The sequence below is a fragment of the Mycetomoellerius zeteki genome, unplaced genomic scaffold (genome assembly GCF_001594055.1).
Source record: "Mycetomoellerius zeteki isolate Tzet28-1 unplaced genomic scaffold, Tzet1.0 scaffold25, whole genome shotgun sequence".
NCBI lineage: Eukaryota > Metazoa > Arthropoda > Insecta > Hymenoptera > Formicidae > Mycetomoellerius > Mycetomoellerius zeteki.
The window spans coordinates 2821794-2840001 of record NW_017257227.1 but is presented as its reverse complement, the minus strand read 5'-3'; the positions used below and the strand labels follow the sequence as shown (position 1 = coordinate 2840001).

Sequence of the window (18208 nt, the reverse complement as noted above, 5' to 3'; positions counted from 1 at the left end):
TGAATTTCACTCCCGCCTCGAAAGGGTGGTTTCGAGGTCGAGGACTGTCGACTGACCCCAGCCGATCAATATAGCTACAGGTGTCTGAAAGTACCAGTACTAGATGATTTTTATTCTTGAAAAAAATATCAATGATGTACAAATTTTCCTTCAAACATTTTGCTTAACTCTCTTACAAAAGTAATCCAATTATTGGATTAATAAATAAAAAATTATAACAATTATATATATATAAATGATAATTCTAATGATTACATTATTTAATCAATTTAGAATCTTTCTTAATTTAAAATATCTATAAATTAATATTTTTAAATCATATTTGTTTATAACGATCTTATAAATGACAGACGGATGTTTGAAAAATTATTTTTTTGGATTCTAATTAGAAATAAAGAATTGACATTTATTTAAATATAAGAACTACAATCTTGAGGTTATTAAAAAAATTTCGAGAATCCCGATTACTAATGCAATATTATCAATATTATTAATAGGTATATTAGGTTATTTGAGTTAGGTATTATTTTCCTCAAGTCATAATAAAACTAGAAGGATTAAATAAGTTTCAGGTCTGCTTGTTTATAAATTGCTCTAGCTATTTATATTCGAAATGATGATCATGCGAACTCATCCTATCCTACGTGCATTTCGCTTATTCATTTTATACAGGCTTGTATGAAGAGAATAAATTTCGGGTCTACAGTAAAAATGAATTTAATGGAAGTTTATTGTATTTTGATATCAACATTTGTCGTAAAAATAGCAGTTTTTAATTCATTCAGATGTGTTATGTTAAAATTTAGATAATTTACTCTATTAATACTCCAAAAATTTATTTTTTTTATCACTATCAAATAGAACTTTTTATTTTTGTAAAAATAAATTGATAACTTTACTAATTAGATATTATACTACTAATAATTATGGACTTACAATTATATTCGAAAATTATATGTAAAAGTATCAAAGTGTGTCGTAATCAAATACCGGCGCAGTCATCTATTATATTATAGATAAAAGTTCTAAAACGCTTTCTTTATCTAATTATAATTTTTCTCGTATATATTTTTATCAGCTCTTATTCTTGAATACTGATTTTATTAATTATTAATACTGATTTATATAATTTTAACGACTTTTGCCTTCGATTTGTCTTCGAAGAAAGAAAATTGTATGTCTATGAGGATCATTAGAGAATACAAGACTGAGATGGCAGTCTCTCATATTTTTATCCTTCAATGATCTGGAAAAAAGGAAGGTCTTTCATCTCTTTGCTCTTCGTGTGGAAAGTGGTTTGAAAAAGCATATTGTCTTACCAAACAACTACTTGTATACTAGACTTCTTCCCACCTTGATATATTTTTCTCAGGGTGCAATAAACATAACTCTTTTATTGAACGTGTTTGATCTTGCGCATGATATGCAAATCTGGGTACTCAGCTGACTTGAAAATTACGAAATTAACATTTTTAGTTTGCAGAAGAGTTGAGTTATTTAAGAACTCATTTTTCAGCCATTTTTTGTGTTCATATATCTTTCTTATTATTTCTCTTAATTTTTATAAAACTAATGAACATGTAACATCTACGTTTACACCTTTAATTCGAATAAACTGCTGCTTAAAGAATTTACGAGGTACATTCATGTGAAAATGCATTATCTGCACGCAAATATTTCAGAAGAGAATCTCTTGGGCGGTAGTTTGTTGAAAAGTTTTCTTTGGCCGTCTTCCGCTCTCTGTGTGATTTAGGAGTGCTAATAGTCACATAAATATCATTTTCTAAGTTGACTAGAGAAGAAAGAGGAGAAGAATAGATAACGTTCTCTAAATGAACTGCTGCGCAAGTGAGATTTAGGTCGACCATTCTCTTTTTACTCGACAATCAATGGCGACATAAATGTGTCCAATTTACAATTAAACGCGTAATCGCATATTGCGTTATAATTAATCAATAGAATGTCGCTAATGGCACATTGATACATTTTCGGAGACAAGACTCGTCGTCTGTGCGTATCGATCGACGCTCTGAGGGGAATAAGTAATCATCATGCGCCTTGAAATGCGAAACTGGAGCACTCGCCGGCCTTGTTACATCCTGCGAAACAATGCTGTTGACAATAACGCACCTTCTACATTAAAGCAGATCCGTCACAGTATACACGTCACAGTAAAATAGTTGCGTAATAATCGTAAAATAGCTGCGTAATAACCGTGGAATTATTATCTACAGAAGCTTTAAACATGAATTTTATATACAATAATATAATAATGTTGATGCTTGCAATTTAATTACAAACTTCGACTTGATATATTGTACTTTAATAATACAATATTAATACTTTCAGAGAAAGAGAATGCAGAAATCAGAAAAACTTTAAGCTTTTTTAAATTGATGTAATTGATTAGATTTTTGTTTCTAACAAATTTTTCTAAACAAGTTAATATAATGTTTCATAAATATAAATAAAATATCCAGATTATTTAATACTGTGATTTATAAATTTATTATATTATACATCCTTAGTCAAGAAATATTTCTTAGGCAAAAATATATTGCACAGTTAAGATAAACTGAAAATTATAGAAAAATATATAAATAATAATTTCAAATTGTTTTAATTTTAGTTGCAAAATTTAAAACCAGAAATGGATTGAAATGTCTTTATTATTATTTCTCGCTGAAATATTATGTGTTGCAGATAAATTGGGTAATGTAAGAGATGTTAAAAAATAATTATATTAACAGTTAATTGAAATAATAACGAACAAATAATTAATAATCTGTAGGATATGCGATAATTCGTATTGGACACGAATTGGCAGAATTAAAATTATACATAACAAAAACTTCGATAAAAGAAGAACGACTATTAATAAAAATTCCAATAAAACATTCTGTCACATATTCTGATTTTATACAGATATCGATATATTGCACTTTTATTTCTAACAAGTTATTGAAAGTACCATTTAATCTTTTTAAGCACCTCGTTTTAATGCTTACGAGAAGCGCGAACCACAGCCACTTGTTTCTTCTCATTTCATTTGCTATTCGTTTTAATACCACGCGCAATAACCGCTCGGTGTCATGGTAATTGCATTTTTATTCGATTTAATCCTGGCTCCTGACGGGTAATTGACGTTCTTAGAACCGACTCGTCGCGGACAACGGAGTGCGAATGGATGGAAGCGAGAGAAGAAATGCATAATCGCGTATGTCCCGGATCGAGAAACTGGGTCAACCGGTGACCTTCTTGCGGTAAATAACCAGGACGATGCACACCCAGCACGGAAATTACCTGTAGTAATTTTCAGGGGTGGCCTAACGACAAGTGCGAACTCTGCACAAACCATAATTTCCGCAAATTTAATAAAGAACACGCGGCGAAGCCAAATATGAGAATACATAGCATAAAATATTAATTTAAACTAGACGAGTACTATACTATAAATTTAAAAAATATAATTTCGCGCTTCAGAATACTAATCATAATTTTTAATGCCATTATTAATAATGAAGTAAAAGAAATGTTATGCATCTGTAAAAGATAATTATATTTAAATCAGAAGAGAAAGAGAGAGTATTCATTCTATTCAATTTTATAGTATTTTTTTATTAATTTGATTTTGGTAACGTCAATGCTTTTAAAATCATGAAATATTTAAAAATAAGTTAATTTATTAGTATACCTTCCTAAAATTTATATAAAATGTTTAAACTATTTTATGCGGAAAACTATATTAAATTATATTGATAATTATTTAATGAATTATGCTGTGACGTCATAAGCATTTTTATTGATCAGACCGCTTATTTCTAACGTTATGAAGCGACGAAAGTTACATGATCTCATCAGATACCAAATGCCAGAGATCGCAACTTGCGATGCCTCACGGTAATTTACATAGAATTAATTCGAGAATATCATGGATCAGCGCGATGGTGCTACTGATGCTGGAGTTTGCCAGAGCGTTTTCCTACGATCTCATAAATTTACTATGTACAGTAAGCTGAGGAAATTTACGAGTTTAAGATATTCGGTGGGACAAAGATTTGCCCAACCACTTGACAATGCGTTTTATGACGACGAATGATAAATGACGGCTGTTTCCTTACAAGAGTTGCATCCGCGTATACTATTCACGTTCGTGTTAAGACAGTAAATCTCACATAAATTGGTTCTTTGTTCGAGAATTAATGTTAAAGACATTTGTATAAAAGCAAAATATGTGCGTACAATAATTATTAATAGTAGTTTCGTAATCCCAATAACATTGCCTAATTTTTCTCGTTGATGGCGTCCAGAACAAGATCTTATCTTTTCAGTGTCCGTAGCAACGATTTCTTTTCTCTTTTTTTATACGCTTTTTTTTCATACCCTCTGCACGCAAATAATCATTATAATTTTGCTTTTCAATGCAGCGTTTCTTTCGAAATCAACATACGATTGTGCTGAGAAAATAGAGTTTTGCTCAACGTAATCTCATAATCACTAACGAGAATTCAGAAAATGACAGACATTTTTTAAATTGTGTCTCAAACGTGAATGTGTGAATTTATCTTATAAAAAATATTCTATAGGAGAAAATTAGAAAAAGGCATAAATAATTGAAGCTAATTTACATAAATTAATTAAATATACATATTTTTAAAGAGAATATTGACTCGAATTATGTATACACCTTGTTATATTAATATTAATAACCTTATGAATAATCCTATTTTTTGTTTCTGAATTTGATCCCAATATATTAAATTTATCGTAATACTTAGAACTTTATGCTAATCTGTAATTTCAACGATACTTAATTCAATGAGTCTATAAAGTAGTATTCATTACGTCATTTAGTTTTGCGCTCTTCTAAATATAATCCGATTAAAAACATAATCAATTTCGCTCACCAAGAACGAGGTATTTGCGGTAATCGAAAAAAAATATATACGACGGACTCGACACGAATTGGCTTCAATGGCGACAAGCGAATTCATAACATCAGAGAACAAAGACTAAATCTTTTCAACATATAAATTTAGTAACAAAACGTAAACGCCTTGAAGAGACGTTGAAGAAACGTGCTGCGTACGTCACTAACTACAATCTATATAAATCTAAGATTTACTTATTCATGACACTCATTCGCTCCTCAGTTACGAGGTACGTTAACGTAAACTACGAGGGCAACCTCATTAAATTGCAAGCGCACGCGATTACGATTTGTCTCGCATCTATCAGATTCCTTTGAGCAACTTATCTTAAAAAAGTTAAATTACTTCGCGACACGACAACCGGTACAATCTGGAAAGAGGATTGCGAACGTCGGGTCATTAATTATGTACTTCATCCGCATTGGTTTTTCGTCAAAATGTAAATTACATCCTCCATGTACAAAAGAAGAAATAAAAAAAACGTATACATTCTGCATTAGATTTGTGAACTTTTTTTCGTAACCAACAATTCTCATATTCATATATCTCGACAAAAAGAAAAATTCTTATCTTCAAATCTTAAAGCGCAATAGTGATTCATACAAAATGTTAGATCAGACTTGCAAATCTTTTAATTTAAAGAGCATTCAAAAAATGAAAAAATTGTCGCTTTACAAAAAAAGTCTTAAATGTAATATTAGTTTATTTATTTCTCGAGAAAATTGCTCTGTTTTAAAATTAACTTGCCACTATATTTCAATTGTATTTTCTACAATGTAATTATATCAAATAATAGTTGCATCGTATCGTCAATCATACGTAGTGTAATATTTGGTCGAATGGCACTGCAGCTTCCCTCTTTCTCGCTGAACATTTATTATTTATTAATCTTCATTAGTAGCGGATATAAAGCGTATATAAAGCATCGCGCAATACAAAGTAATTATACTGTGAAACGCGAGCGCGTAATAAACAACGATGCGGTGCAAAAATTGGTATGAGGGCACTTGCAATTTGCCGAATATTGCTGTGAACGAATATTTACTGCTGCAAAAGAGGATCATCTACTGTTTTTTTTTTATTCGTCAACGCGTATGTGTGATATCTCGCTTTTCAAGTAGCGTTTCGAGTATTAAAGTGTGTATAAACCAATTATGAAATCATGATTGCGCCAATTGTTGCCGATAGAACGACAAAAACTCGACAGAGAGTCTATCGAAAGGAGATCTATCGTTCAACCTTTAGAACATCGATTCTTGCTATTATTAAAGCTCTTGTAACATTCTCGTTTTTCTTTCTGTACCTTTCATCTCTTGAAATAATTAATAAAATTGTATTTTATATCGTGCAGAGAGGATAAAAGACTAAAAAATGCTGTTAAAAGATTTCAACAGGATAAAATAGGCAGCAATAAACACAAGTTAATTATTACAGTACAAGTTTCGCATAGTGAATGTAGGGAGATAGTTACGGGGTAGTTTAGCAAACAAGGCTGCGTATAAAACTGTCAAATTAACTCTTTGACTGCGCGTTTGCATTATAGTGACGTTATACGCGTTGGTACCCTATCCGTTTTATGCACGAATAAAACCACACAATCTGAGCGTAAGCCGGAACGTGGTAGCTCGATGACATACGATAAAAAGGGAATTTCGAGACGTGCAGTTGACATACTTTCTTTGTAGGATAATCGCTGGAGCGTTCCGAGGATAGGCATGCAAATCGATACACTTTTCCATTTTCATCCGACATACATAAACTTTCGAGATGTACAACACAAATCTGTATCTCATATATCTAATAATAAAAATCGGAATATTCTAGAATATTTATTAAACTAGTTCGTAAACTGCTTTTTTAATAAGATCGTTCATTAGGAATAATTAAAAATCTCAGGAAAAATCTAAAGTTACAAAGTTTTAAATTAATTCTGGATATGTTCATAAGCTTAAAGTGTTTTAAACTTTAAAAGCTATAGAGATTTGTCGAATAACGTGAAGCTCTCTTAATTCACTTTGCAATTAAAATAAATTCAAAATTCAGGTAATTTTCATGATACGTTCGTGAAATTTTTCAACGTTCTAATCATTCCGGTAAAAACTTGAAAACTTATTGTTTATTACTTTATCGTGAAACATTTCCTTATTCAGAAAATGCATTAGTATCTCACGTTATAATTAAACCTACGCTAAGGGGGAAGATAGAACATGGTTATCGTTATTGTCCACCCACAGAGGAAATCACATATAGTGCAAACTGTATTATCACAACATTATTACACGTAAAATTTCTTGTTATCCGGCACAACTTTAATTAACTCCCACACGCAATCAAAACTGATACTTTGTTCAAAAGGATAGCCATGCATAGCATACCATCAACCTACGAAGATCCGAGAAAACCGGACATGCTTGAATTTTTCATGTGTTCGTCCACCGCAAGAGATGGAGCGGCAGAGGAATAAAAAGGTGCAAGGGCCATGTATGGCTTATTAAGAATTAGACGAGCAACACGAACACGTACTGCCTGCTCCTCGCAATATCCATCGCGATCCTTTCAGAAAAGTTGCGTGAGGCAATGTTGCTCTGAAGCGATCGCGAGTTTATTGGAAAAAAAAGATGGACAGAAAAAATAGAGCGCGTTAGGTGTTAGTTGCCTTTTTTGTACCAATCAATAGCACGACAAAGAATGAACAAAAAAGCGAAAGCGACTGTCACGCGTGTCAGCTTTTGATGACACAAATCAAATTAATACGCATCCGCTCGTAGCTCTAAGCGCGAGTCTTTTGATAAATCCGATTACACGCGTCTTTCAGCGCCTTGTTGCATGTAGTAACTGATCGAGTACAGTCTAATTTTTTAGCGACACTCGCGAAAAGAAGTGCACTTGAATTTCATCAAATTTATTGAATTTTGCAATGCTACTATACTTTATGGCTGAGAACACGTATTTGGAATACATCTTATTGTAATTTGATTTGTAACACAAAACGTGCTCGCTCGAAATTGGCGGATGTTCTGGGCAGTTATGCTAGTTGCAATCGAAATCCGTGTGCGGAATAAATTTTCTTTCGATCTTATTGCATTCATTACTTTTAAAAAATGAATGTAGAACCTAATGATATTTTCGAATAAAATAAGATTTATATAATGTTATATTTCTTTTTTATGTTATAGATTTTCTTAATTTTTTTTATTTAACTTTTTATTTTTATTTTTGTGAGTCGACTAAGGATTCTTTAAAACGCTTTTATGGATCTTAAAAAGCATTATTAAGCTTTGATATATTTTATACTTAAAAGTATGGCACATTTAAAAAATATATAAAATATATAAAATTTTATTTTGAAACTGTCAACGTTTTTAATAGGTCGGTGTTCATAGTCGATTCTTTTAAGACTGTCTTAAGTCTTAAAATGTCATGAACCAATCAGGAGGTCGCGTATTAGCAGTTAATACTTAAAACGGTCTTAAAATAAGAATCGACTATAAATACCGGCTTGAGATTCTTATTAACATCAAATTATTAATATTCTTATAAGATCTTATTAGCATCAAATAATATTAATATTCTTATAAGATCTTATTAGTATCAATATTATTAAATTGCCTATCAATTTAATATTATTACTCTAGTTTTGTTCATGATTGCGTTTTAAGATTAAAAAAGATTTCGGCGCATTATTGGAGATATTGCGGAATTGGAGACATATATAAAAAAATTCATACTGTAAAATATTTAAGCACTAAAATCCGTTTTGGCTAAAAATAGGATTTCTGTTAATTTTTTTTAACACACTATTTTGAAATATTTTATAATAATATATAAAAGATATAAAATCTGTAAATCAAATATATCTACTGCAGCAAAATTTAAAAAACGGTTTTGATTATACGTGAACTAAGATTTATCAGTTTATTCCAACTTTTTGAAGCTTAAAATTGGGATATTTCAAATGTTAAACAAGTTATATGATAAGTTAAATGAAACCGAGTCGAAAGTTCTACCGAGTTGTTGCGTTCGTCCTTTCTAAACGATGTATTTGCGTGGGAAATGACTGTGGGGCTAATTGTATTTTGGATGACACCAACCTTTGACCTTTTCCTTTTTAAAAGAGTTTAAAAAACGAGCACCATCCGATGTGAAATTCGCAACATTATTTGTTATTTGATCGACCTCGTTTCATATAAATCGCACTATACTTCCTACTTTTCCAGAAATATACTTGAGTATTATTATTGTTGCAGCTCAGCTTTCGAGGAAACCCAATCGCTATGTCATACGAGTTGTTGAGCTTCCTTGCTTATATGTATATGTTTCTTTGAAAAATATTTTATGAATGGAAATAAGTATATGAATGGCTATAATTAATATATTTTTCAATCAAATTATATTCAAATTATAATTTATTCTCTTTACACAGATACCTATAAACGCCATTTCTATTTATTCATTAATTCAGTCTTATTTAATTCTCTTTTTGAGCATGTTTTGCATTTGGTATGATAGTAGCTTTGTTATAATTTTTAATATGTATCTACAGTCCGATATTAAAGAAAATAGATATTGTGAAATTATCTCTGAAATGGATTCTACTATTTGCTTCATTCTCTTGTATTAAATTCTTCGGTGGCAATTTTTTTCTTATTCATCTTTAAGAATCCGCTATTTGCGCTCATGTGGTATTTACACGAGCGAAGTAACAGTTTTATGAGTGAATATAATCGCATGCAACTCCGTCTAATTTTCAAAGTTATATGAAAAAATTATAAAGAATTTCTGCGAGAGTTCAATACTTCCGTTGCGCGCTCGGAGCAATTTACAGATTCAAGAATTTTTGTTGAACTCGAATGCGCGATCGTAAATAAGAAAACTTGTGCCTCTCAAATAAGTCGTGTGTGTTGACACTTCATTTCTGGGTGCAGTAATAGCGCCCGACGGAAATCTGGAAAGTGCCGAGAGATATTTCGACGATCTTTTATATTCCCACATTGACGTAAAAACGCTCCATACTCGGACTTGCTTTTCAAGTCGATGAGAAAATTCTATAAGGCACGTAAAATTGCGCGTTGCAATCCCAGGAGAGGTGGGAATGTGCGAGCTCGCGAGTTTGAATCGCGATTCGGAAGCCAATTTGCGAAATGAGAAAAGGCGCCGCGGAAACATTACCTTTGTGAGAAACACGCGCCCGCTTTGTGGGCATCTCACCAACGGTTGCATTCTGTGTTACGTCGAATTTATTGGTTCTCGATGGCTGTGTGGCCACGTTAACATCGCTTATTGAAGCCGCTGTTGGCTTACCAATAACGAAGCCACCGCTGCTTCAAAAATTCGATCACAATATGCGATTTTCATTTTAACATAGCTCAGGTGAACAGCTGCTCCCGCTTTAATTTGTGCTTGAAATTAAAAGCATATAAGATAATTCCAATTGACATTATTGTTATCTACGAAAACATATTAATTGATTTTCTCACATATATTTCAATTTATTTTATATATGTATTCATTAACGTTATTATTTTACGGCCATTTATGGATGAGTAAATGTAAAAGTTGAAATTATGAACGCAAATTAAATATGCGAGAGAAAAGACTTTAGCTCTCACCATAAACACATGCATTCAATCTCGGCTATTATTCAACTATCGTGAAATGCGGTTTCGCTGATTTTTTTTAATTCACCGACGATCATTTTCACACGGTGCGTGGAAAATGGCGTTTTGATTAAATGTGCGGAAACGTCATTTTTCAACGAAAATTGCATTTGCGTTTGCGGTTAGGCATAATATCAGATATTCATTTTATCTAAATTTTGTTCATCTAAAATTATTTGGATTAAAGTATAATAGAAGAACTTTCAAACAAAATTTCTCGGATGTCATTTACGAAAGAGCGAGCCAGATGTCTGAGAGACGCAAGTCATTATACCTACATTGCAGGAGTCTATCCGCAAGAATCTCTCTGAGTCTGTATCGAAATTGATACTGCGTTATCATGTATTTCCTCGATATGTATTCCCTCGTGACTACTCAAATTTGCTTCGTTTATTGATAGATTCTCGAGGAATAACCGATCGAGAAAGTAAAGAGCGCGGAATCGTTATTTCAGAATAAATATGAACGGAAGACGACTATAGAGAAAGTAATATCGTCATCGCTATAATAATTTATGCTATGTAAGTTAGATGACACTCTTTGTATTCAGACTGTAAGTTCATACAAAATCACGTAAAGAAGTTCCGCTTCTTATGTCGTGTCACAATAAGGACAATAAGGCATAATAGGATATTGCTGGAAACAAGAAAAGTTTAGTACAACTACAGGACGCCTAAGTAAATAAGCTTTAAGCTCTTTATATCACGTATCTAAAAAAGAGAATCAGTTTAAACAAACATATTCATGATGTAAATCTAGATCATTTGAAAGAAACAATTTTAAACAATTTTTGTAATAAAATGTTTAAATATTCGTTAAAAAACATTCAAATGTTCAAAAATGTTTTAATGTTTGTTACTTGTTCTATTAATTGTTTGATATTACTAAACTTTTTCCTATCTTAAATAAAATTTTTCCTAAAAATTTTTCTTAAAAATTAAGTGTTTCTATGTTCATATGAACTTTTTTTAAAATTTAGTCGATGAAAATACGTGAGAATATTCTAAAATATTTGACACTTATTCATTTACATCCTGTATACGTAGTGAAAACGTGACAATACATATATCCCGATTTAGTGTTGAAACATAATTTCTCATGGAACATTGAAAATAATTATTTATACTATAATAATTATTTATACTATAATAATTATTCTGTGTTTTTGAGATATACGATAATTATAGTGCGAATATAAACTCTCTTTACATTCGATGATAATAAACAAATTGTAATCAGGTAGGTACGCATGTTTGAATGACAAAACGTGTATTTATTATATTAATCGAAATTTGAACAACATTGAATACATTGTACTATACATATGCAACTATATCTACAAAATCCTTTCAAAAGGTGTATTACTCGTGTCAACGTTAATTGCATAAACCGCCGCGTTTACAGTCGCGAAGCATTGCAACCGCTGCCTTGATAGACCCAACGTCGGATTTGGGAATGCTAACCTGTTACTCAAATGCAATTAAAGGTTTCCAATTTACGAGAAGATTAACAGGTTTAAATCAAGCGAACTCGATCGCGCGATAAGAAAAGCGCAAAATACGTAGCGCGACGCAGATGGAACGGCTGGTTCCCAGCTGTGTGAAGAACGACTAGCATTGAGCTCCGAGTTCAATCCTGGTTCGCTTGTTACGCATGTAACTTAATTACGTATCGTATACTCGCGCTTAGCGGAAACTGACATAAAACAAATCTCCTCTCTAATCTGCGACCGAGGCAACCTGTTACTTAGCACGGAACTTGCCAACTTATATCAAGTTGGCGCGGCCCAACCGACCGCGGAAACCACCAAGCATCATCCATCACTCGTCATCTATTACCTCATTAACTTCCAGAAAGCAAACAGCTGCATTTCGCAGTAAATCGATCGTTATCGAATCCTGACAATCTCAAAGCACAAAATTATGATTTATTATCGTCAGCTGTTACTTGGTTACAGTTAATTAGAAGAACATCTAAAATTTAATTAAAAGCATGTTTATGATGACAGAATTTATTTTTTCAAAGAAGCTGTTCAGTTTGCGGATTATCTCCGTGTCTTGATACATCGTTAAATGCCAACGTTGCATGTTTATGAAACGTTGGCATTTAACGATATATCAAGATACGGAAATAATCCGCAAATCACGTGGCTTCTTTGAAAAAAAAAAACTCCCGTAGAAGCCTCAAAAATATAATTTATTTTTTATTTTATTCATTTTACTCTCCATAAAATGGAAATTATAAAATTACATGAAGTTATCTAAAGATCTATTAATTTTTTGATTCCTTATTTTTTTTTGTTATAAACAAATTTTATAAGAATTAAAAAACAGGAATCAATTTATAAATTACATGATTCTTTATTTTTATAGTAATGATATTCATTGTGATGCGCTGTTCGTAGGATTTCTTAATACATTATTTTCTCTCTTCGAAATATGCTAAAAACTGCGCAAAAATTACAAAATGGCCGTCAAGATTAAAAGTATATACTAGATGGACAGATCATTGGATTCTCCTTGTGCAATTAACTTTCTCTCAGACCGATCGCCATTGTTGATGCTCATATTTTCTGTGATATGAGCTTAATAAACCTATACTAGTATCATCACAAGTTATAACAAGTTCGCACCTGAATATTGATCATCGAAATATACTACGTGCCTCGCCACCTTTACTCAGATTATGCACTATCTCTCGGGTCACGCTCGTCGTTCTCAAATTTTGTACGCGTATCTCCATCTTATGATTTCAGTTCGTAATCAATCAATGTGTAAAAGCTACTGACGAAAGCATGATTTAGATTTTTAGAACAAGAGCTTGTATTTTAGACACTATTGTCACGTCTACTCTTAGGTATGGGTATGTCTTCACCCCCATTTATTATCCGACTATGTTCTTGCAAATTTCTAACATTCCTAGTGTGCTTATATCTTCAAACTGACCGCCGAAAGCAGAGTGGCAACAGTTATATCATTTTGCCTTGTACACAAGACGTACATACCCCGCATCTCTGTACAGATTGATCGCGATCGCTCGTTTCTAAAGACGTTGCTACAACACCAACCTGTTACTTGTCGGCAGCGCGAGCTTCTAAGAGGAGGGTAGGGGTTTCGTGTACGATCCCTCGAGCGCGCTCCTCGACTCCCTTTCTCACGGATGCACGTGCTCTCCGGTATTGTCTTGACACAGGTAGCGGCGCCTACTTTTTCCCCTCTGATAAGACACGATCCGACAGACGTGCACGCCGGAAGTGGCCGAGAGAGAAAAGGAAAGAGAGAGGAAACCGACGTCCTGAACGAGCGATATCAAGTTCAGCTTACGTGCAGAGGAAAAAAAAGAGACAAATTACCGCGACATCCCTAACAGAACGACCGTATCGTCGGGCAGGCAGCCCGGCTTGCACTGCCCGGGTCTACCGTTTCTCCCACCGAAGAACCACCACCACTGTACCTCACTCTCCCCCGCCTTCCTCCCTCTTTTCCACCTTCCTGTCAGTGTGCCGCGACAACCCCCTGCACCAGCCACGTTCTACAGCGAACAAACGCGTCCTCCCCCGAAAAAGCTCGCCTCTCAACCCCACCTGACGCCACTCCATCCGCTTTTCTCTTCGCGTCCCTCGTCCTAGAGCTCCTCAACGAGCAGCTCAGAGCGCAAGCTCGCGCCCCTTACCCTCTTCGAGAGTTAGGGGCAAGAAGCTTTCGCCTCACGATCGGCGGTTGCAGGACGAAGGACAAGACGAACACTGTACCGGGCAAGCATACACCGTTCATGCGTATGTCGATCTCGACTACTGCATAATCGTCTCGCATCTGATTTTGAGAAAGATCATATATCGTGTTGACTGGGTGGTGAATGAATATGAATGTTCACTGTCAGTATCATGCTCAATAGCAAGAATGCGGAAGGAGAAGTTAACACTTTTACACAAGAAGGATGCGAAGAAAAAAAGGGAAAGTGCCAATGAAAAAGCAAGTTCCTTTATATATCTATTTTTAAACGTAAATTTTCGTCGTAAAAGTTTCTTATATTTCTTCTTGAAAATAAATACTTGAATACGACAAATTTAGATCTAATAGCATACGTGCATATAAATATTTTTCTTTAATATTTAATATAACGAATATTTTTGAATATTAAGACATGTAAGTAATTTTGTCATGCAGTTATTAATTATAATTCTTACTTCTTACTAATTTAGACTTTCATAATTAAAAGTTAACTTATATTTCACGTATTTGCGTTATATTGCGCGATTTTAAGCGATTGACCACACACAAATGTTCGCTGAGGGATGAGTGAGAAATAGATGGTGGATATAAACCTGCGTTATCACTTAATCCGAGGTTCAGGAATATGAAATGATACCGAGTTGCAACGGAATACGCAAGTAGATGCGACATGCATAGTAAAGCGGAAACAAATCGAAGTACCGAATCGTGAAATTTTGACGGCGTTACGTTAGTGCACTGAATCGTATGCAATATTATTCCCGGAGTTGTATGCAAGTCGCGTATCTAAATAAACAACGTAGCTTCGTCGTCGATATGTTTAATCGGAAACGGTGGAAATCGAATTGCATCGCTGAATCTTAACTTCATTCACGATTAATTGCAACATGTCGTATTTACGTTACACAATTTGAAATGAGAAATCGTAATGTTCTTAATGCGTCACTCATAAATATCTCTTCAGGACGTAACGAGATAAAGCTGTTGCTGCGCAACGTAATCGTACAGAAAACTGCATATCCCAGAGAACAAAGATGAGCGCCTAAAGAAGCTTAGACCTATCACTAAGGAATCTCATATCAGAGAGATTAACTGATGAAGAATAAGCTTCGCGCTGACAAATTTGTACTTGTGTGTAAAAACTTTGGTGAGACTAATCTTCTTTTTTATTATTTTTAATTGCTATCTTAATAGCTTTAATATATAGTAAATTTAATTCTTTAAAATTCTCTGGTGGGGTTCAAAAATTATCGCTCTGGTATTTTCGCAAATAAGGACAAATTGGACTCGAAATTGACTTTGAATATATCAAGGAATTCCATTCCTGAGGTAAGACCGAAGGTATTCCCTATATATATGCTCCACGTGTTCGCGACACCCTCATTAGCCACGTGAAGACCGCAGCAGGAGAGCCTGCGGAGTGGATCCTGACAAGACGTCACACGAACGTCACTATCTGATCGATTTCGCGCGCGTGGAGAGGAAGTTTCCTGGCGACGGCTCAGGTCGAGCTCGTGCCTCCCCTGTGTCCCTGTCCCTGCAACCTCACAGCCCCTTTCGTTCCTTCCTTCGCCGCGGACTGTCCGAAGGGGGTGCGACGAGGATATTTCGTGATGCGCAGGCGACGAACAGCGCGCACGTTTCGGGACACTTCGGTTATTATACGTCGAGGGTGTCGGAATAGAGTTCCGGCACGAGGACGGGCGCGAAAGAGGGTGGGTAAAATGGGGAAGGGAAGCTCCAACGTGTCGAACAGTGCGGAAAGTTGGAGATCTAGATGAGGTTGGATAAGCGTCTCGCGTTAAAACTAGATTTCTGACGATGACGCTTGTGTTACTTATTTAAAATAAAAGATACAGCGAGACAATATGCGTAAACGAGACGTAAGACATCTTTAAGACTTTTCATGTCCCGATTTTGGACTTTTTGTCTGGACTGCTTCTCTTCACTCTGATATATAATAATATATGCTTTTATTTCTATATTCTTACTTTTATTTTTACTTTACTTTTATTTTTAGATTTCAAACATTTCAAATGTATTTTATTTGTGAATTTCATAAAATTGTATAATAATTTTTAAATTACGTATTAAATTTTAATATGTAACTTAAATATTAATAAATTGTGCGATTTTATAAACGACACGTGTCTATGATGAACATCGAGAGAAATATTCACTATATCCTTTTATCTCTGTGATATTAAGTATAAATTATATAAGCAACTTTGCTCCTTCGAGTCTTACAAAATATTGACTTAAAGCTTGAAATATCGCGAGGAGTGTTAACGATTTTAATTTGCTTCCACGAATTTTATAAAAAGAATTTCTACCGACTTTCTAGGTAGATATCCACCAGGATACTCGTCTAGTAATTGGGAAGAAATTGTGTTTTTAACAATTTACATTGACAATAAAGGAATGCCAGGCCGTACTGAGAAATCCTCTTTCAGTGCAATTCACTTAAAAGAATCTGTATACTTTGGATCTTGATTATTGTTTGAATTCTGGCACCATCGTTAAATTCTTACGATACCAGAATGTCTTTGAAGTATCGCGAAGTACGCGAGGCCTTATAAAATGTTATTCAAGCCGCAAGACTTCGTTAAAGAACTTAGGCCTGTATTTTGTAATCATGTTTCTACTGAGAAACTCGATTAAAACCAGTTTTAAGATGTAATAAGTTCAAAAGGTGGATCTCGAGAGTCAATTCGATATTTATGACGTCAAACTTACATTATATATCTATCTTATTCTGTGCATTTTACTCTTGAATTATACGGCTATAAATACGGATCTTAAAGCAGAAAAGTAAAACACCGTCTTATCTTATTTTTAAAAATACATATTGTACTTCTCGTTCATATTATGCTAATTTCAAACCAGTAATGAATCTGGAAAGTTTGCTGTACGAAACGTTGGTTGAATCTTCATGTATTTTATTTAAATTAGCATTACAACTTAAATCAGTTTAAAAGAATAAAAGTAAAAAATTCTCGTTAAACCATTGTTAAGAACTTCTCAAATAAATGAAAATCCTACGAAATGAGAAAAATATCTCATCATACGAAATATAGATATATCGTAAGCATTGAGTGAATGCAGATACAATATATTGTAAGCATTGAGTAAATACTTTTTATTTATTTTTTTTACATTTTTTCGACTTTGCGTATCAAGATATTGTAGAGATCATACGTCTCACTTTACAGAGAACATTAAACATTGTTTTCAGTATAACGTATCGCATTTTCTAGCGCCGGGACAAAGGACTCCTTCAAACAGTAATCGCGAATTAATCCCTTGTGCGCGGAACTTACGCGGAATATAGAGGACAGTTTCGTATTCGGGTATCCGATGCTTCACGAGCTCGTGAGCTAGAGGCGGAAGCGCACTCGATGCAGCAGCAATAATAGCAGCGGATCTTGAAGTTGTATCAAAATCACCCAACTATTTGCATTATATACAAAGTACTGATGATTAGTATTTGCTATTAAGCGGAAGTGGAACATCGATATTCTGATCCTACTTTATTCGGAGTAAATTGACGGACGAACGATGCAAACCACCGTGAATCGATCTCGAAGCATCCATGCAATCGTCGAGTTAATTGGAAAAAAAAGTTCAAGCGAGTTTTTTCCGTTTCCATTTCTCGCCGACTTATGGCAACAATTTTCCCGCGCGCGAAACTTTTTCCATTAATTCGATGCCAGCGATGGCACACAACTTCATCGGTCAAGAACTAGCACGATTTTATCCGTCGAATTAATAGAAACCTCGATTTCAAGTCGAAACTCTCAAGGTCGTGCATTATGGACGAGAATCGAATTAAATTCTTGAAATTTTTTCGCTCTTAACAATGATCGCAGACGCCGTGTATTATGCCCCT

At 33.9% G+C, this 18208-nt stretch overlaps 1 protein-coding gene across 1 annotated transcript in view; it reads right to left on the bottom strand.

The window, feature by feature from the left end:
* Nucleotides 1-13876, bottom strand: part of Fife (regulating synaptic membrane exocytosis protein fife) — a 162505-nt gene extending 148629 nt beyond the window's left edge. The window contains exon 1 of the mRNA XM_018449833.1: nt 13656-13876. The gene's annotated coding sequence lies outside the window, so the exon portion shown is untranslated. The remainder of the gene's footprint in view (nt 1-13655) is intronic.
* Nucleotides 13877-18208: the final 4332 nt, after the last annotated feature.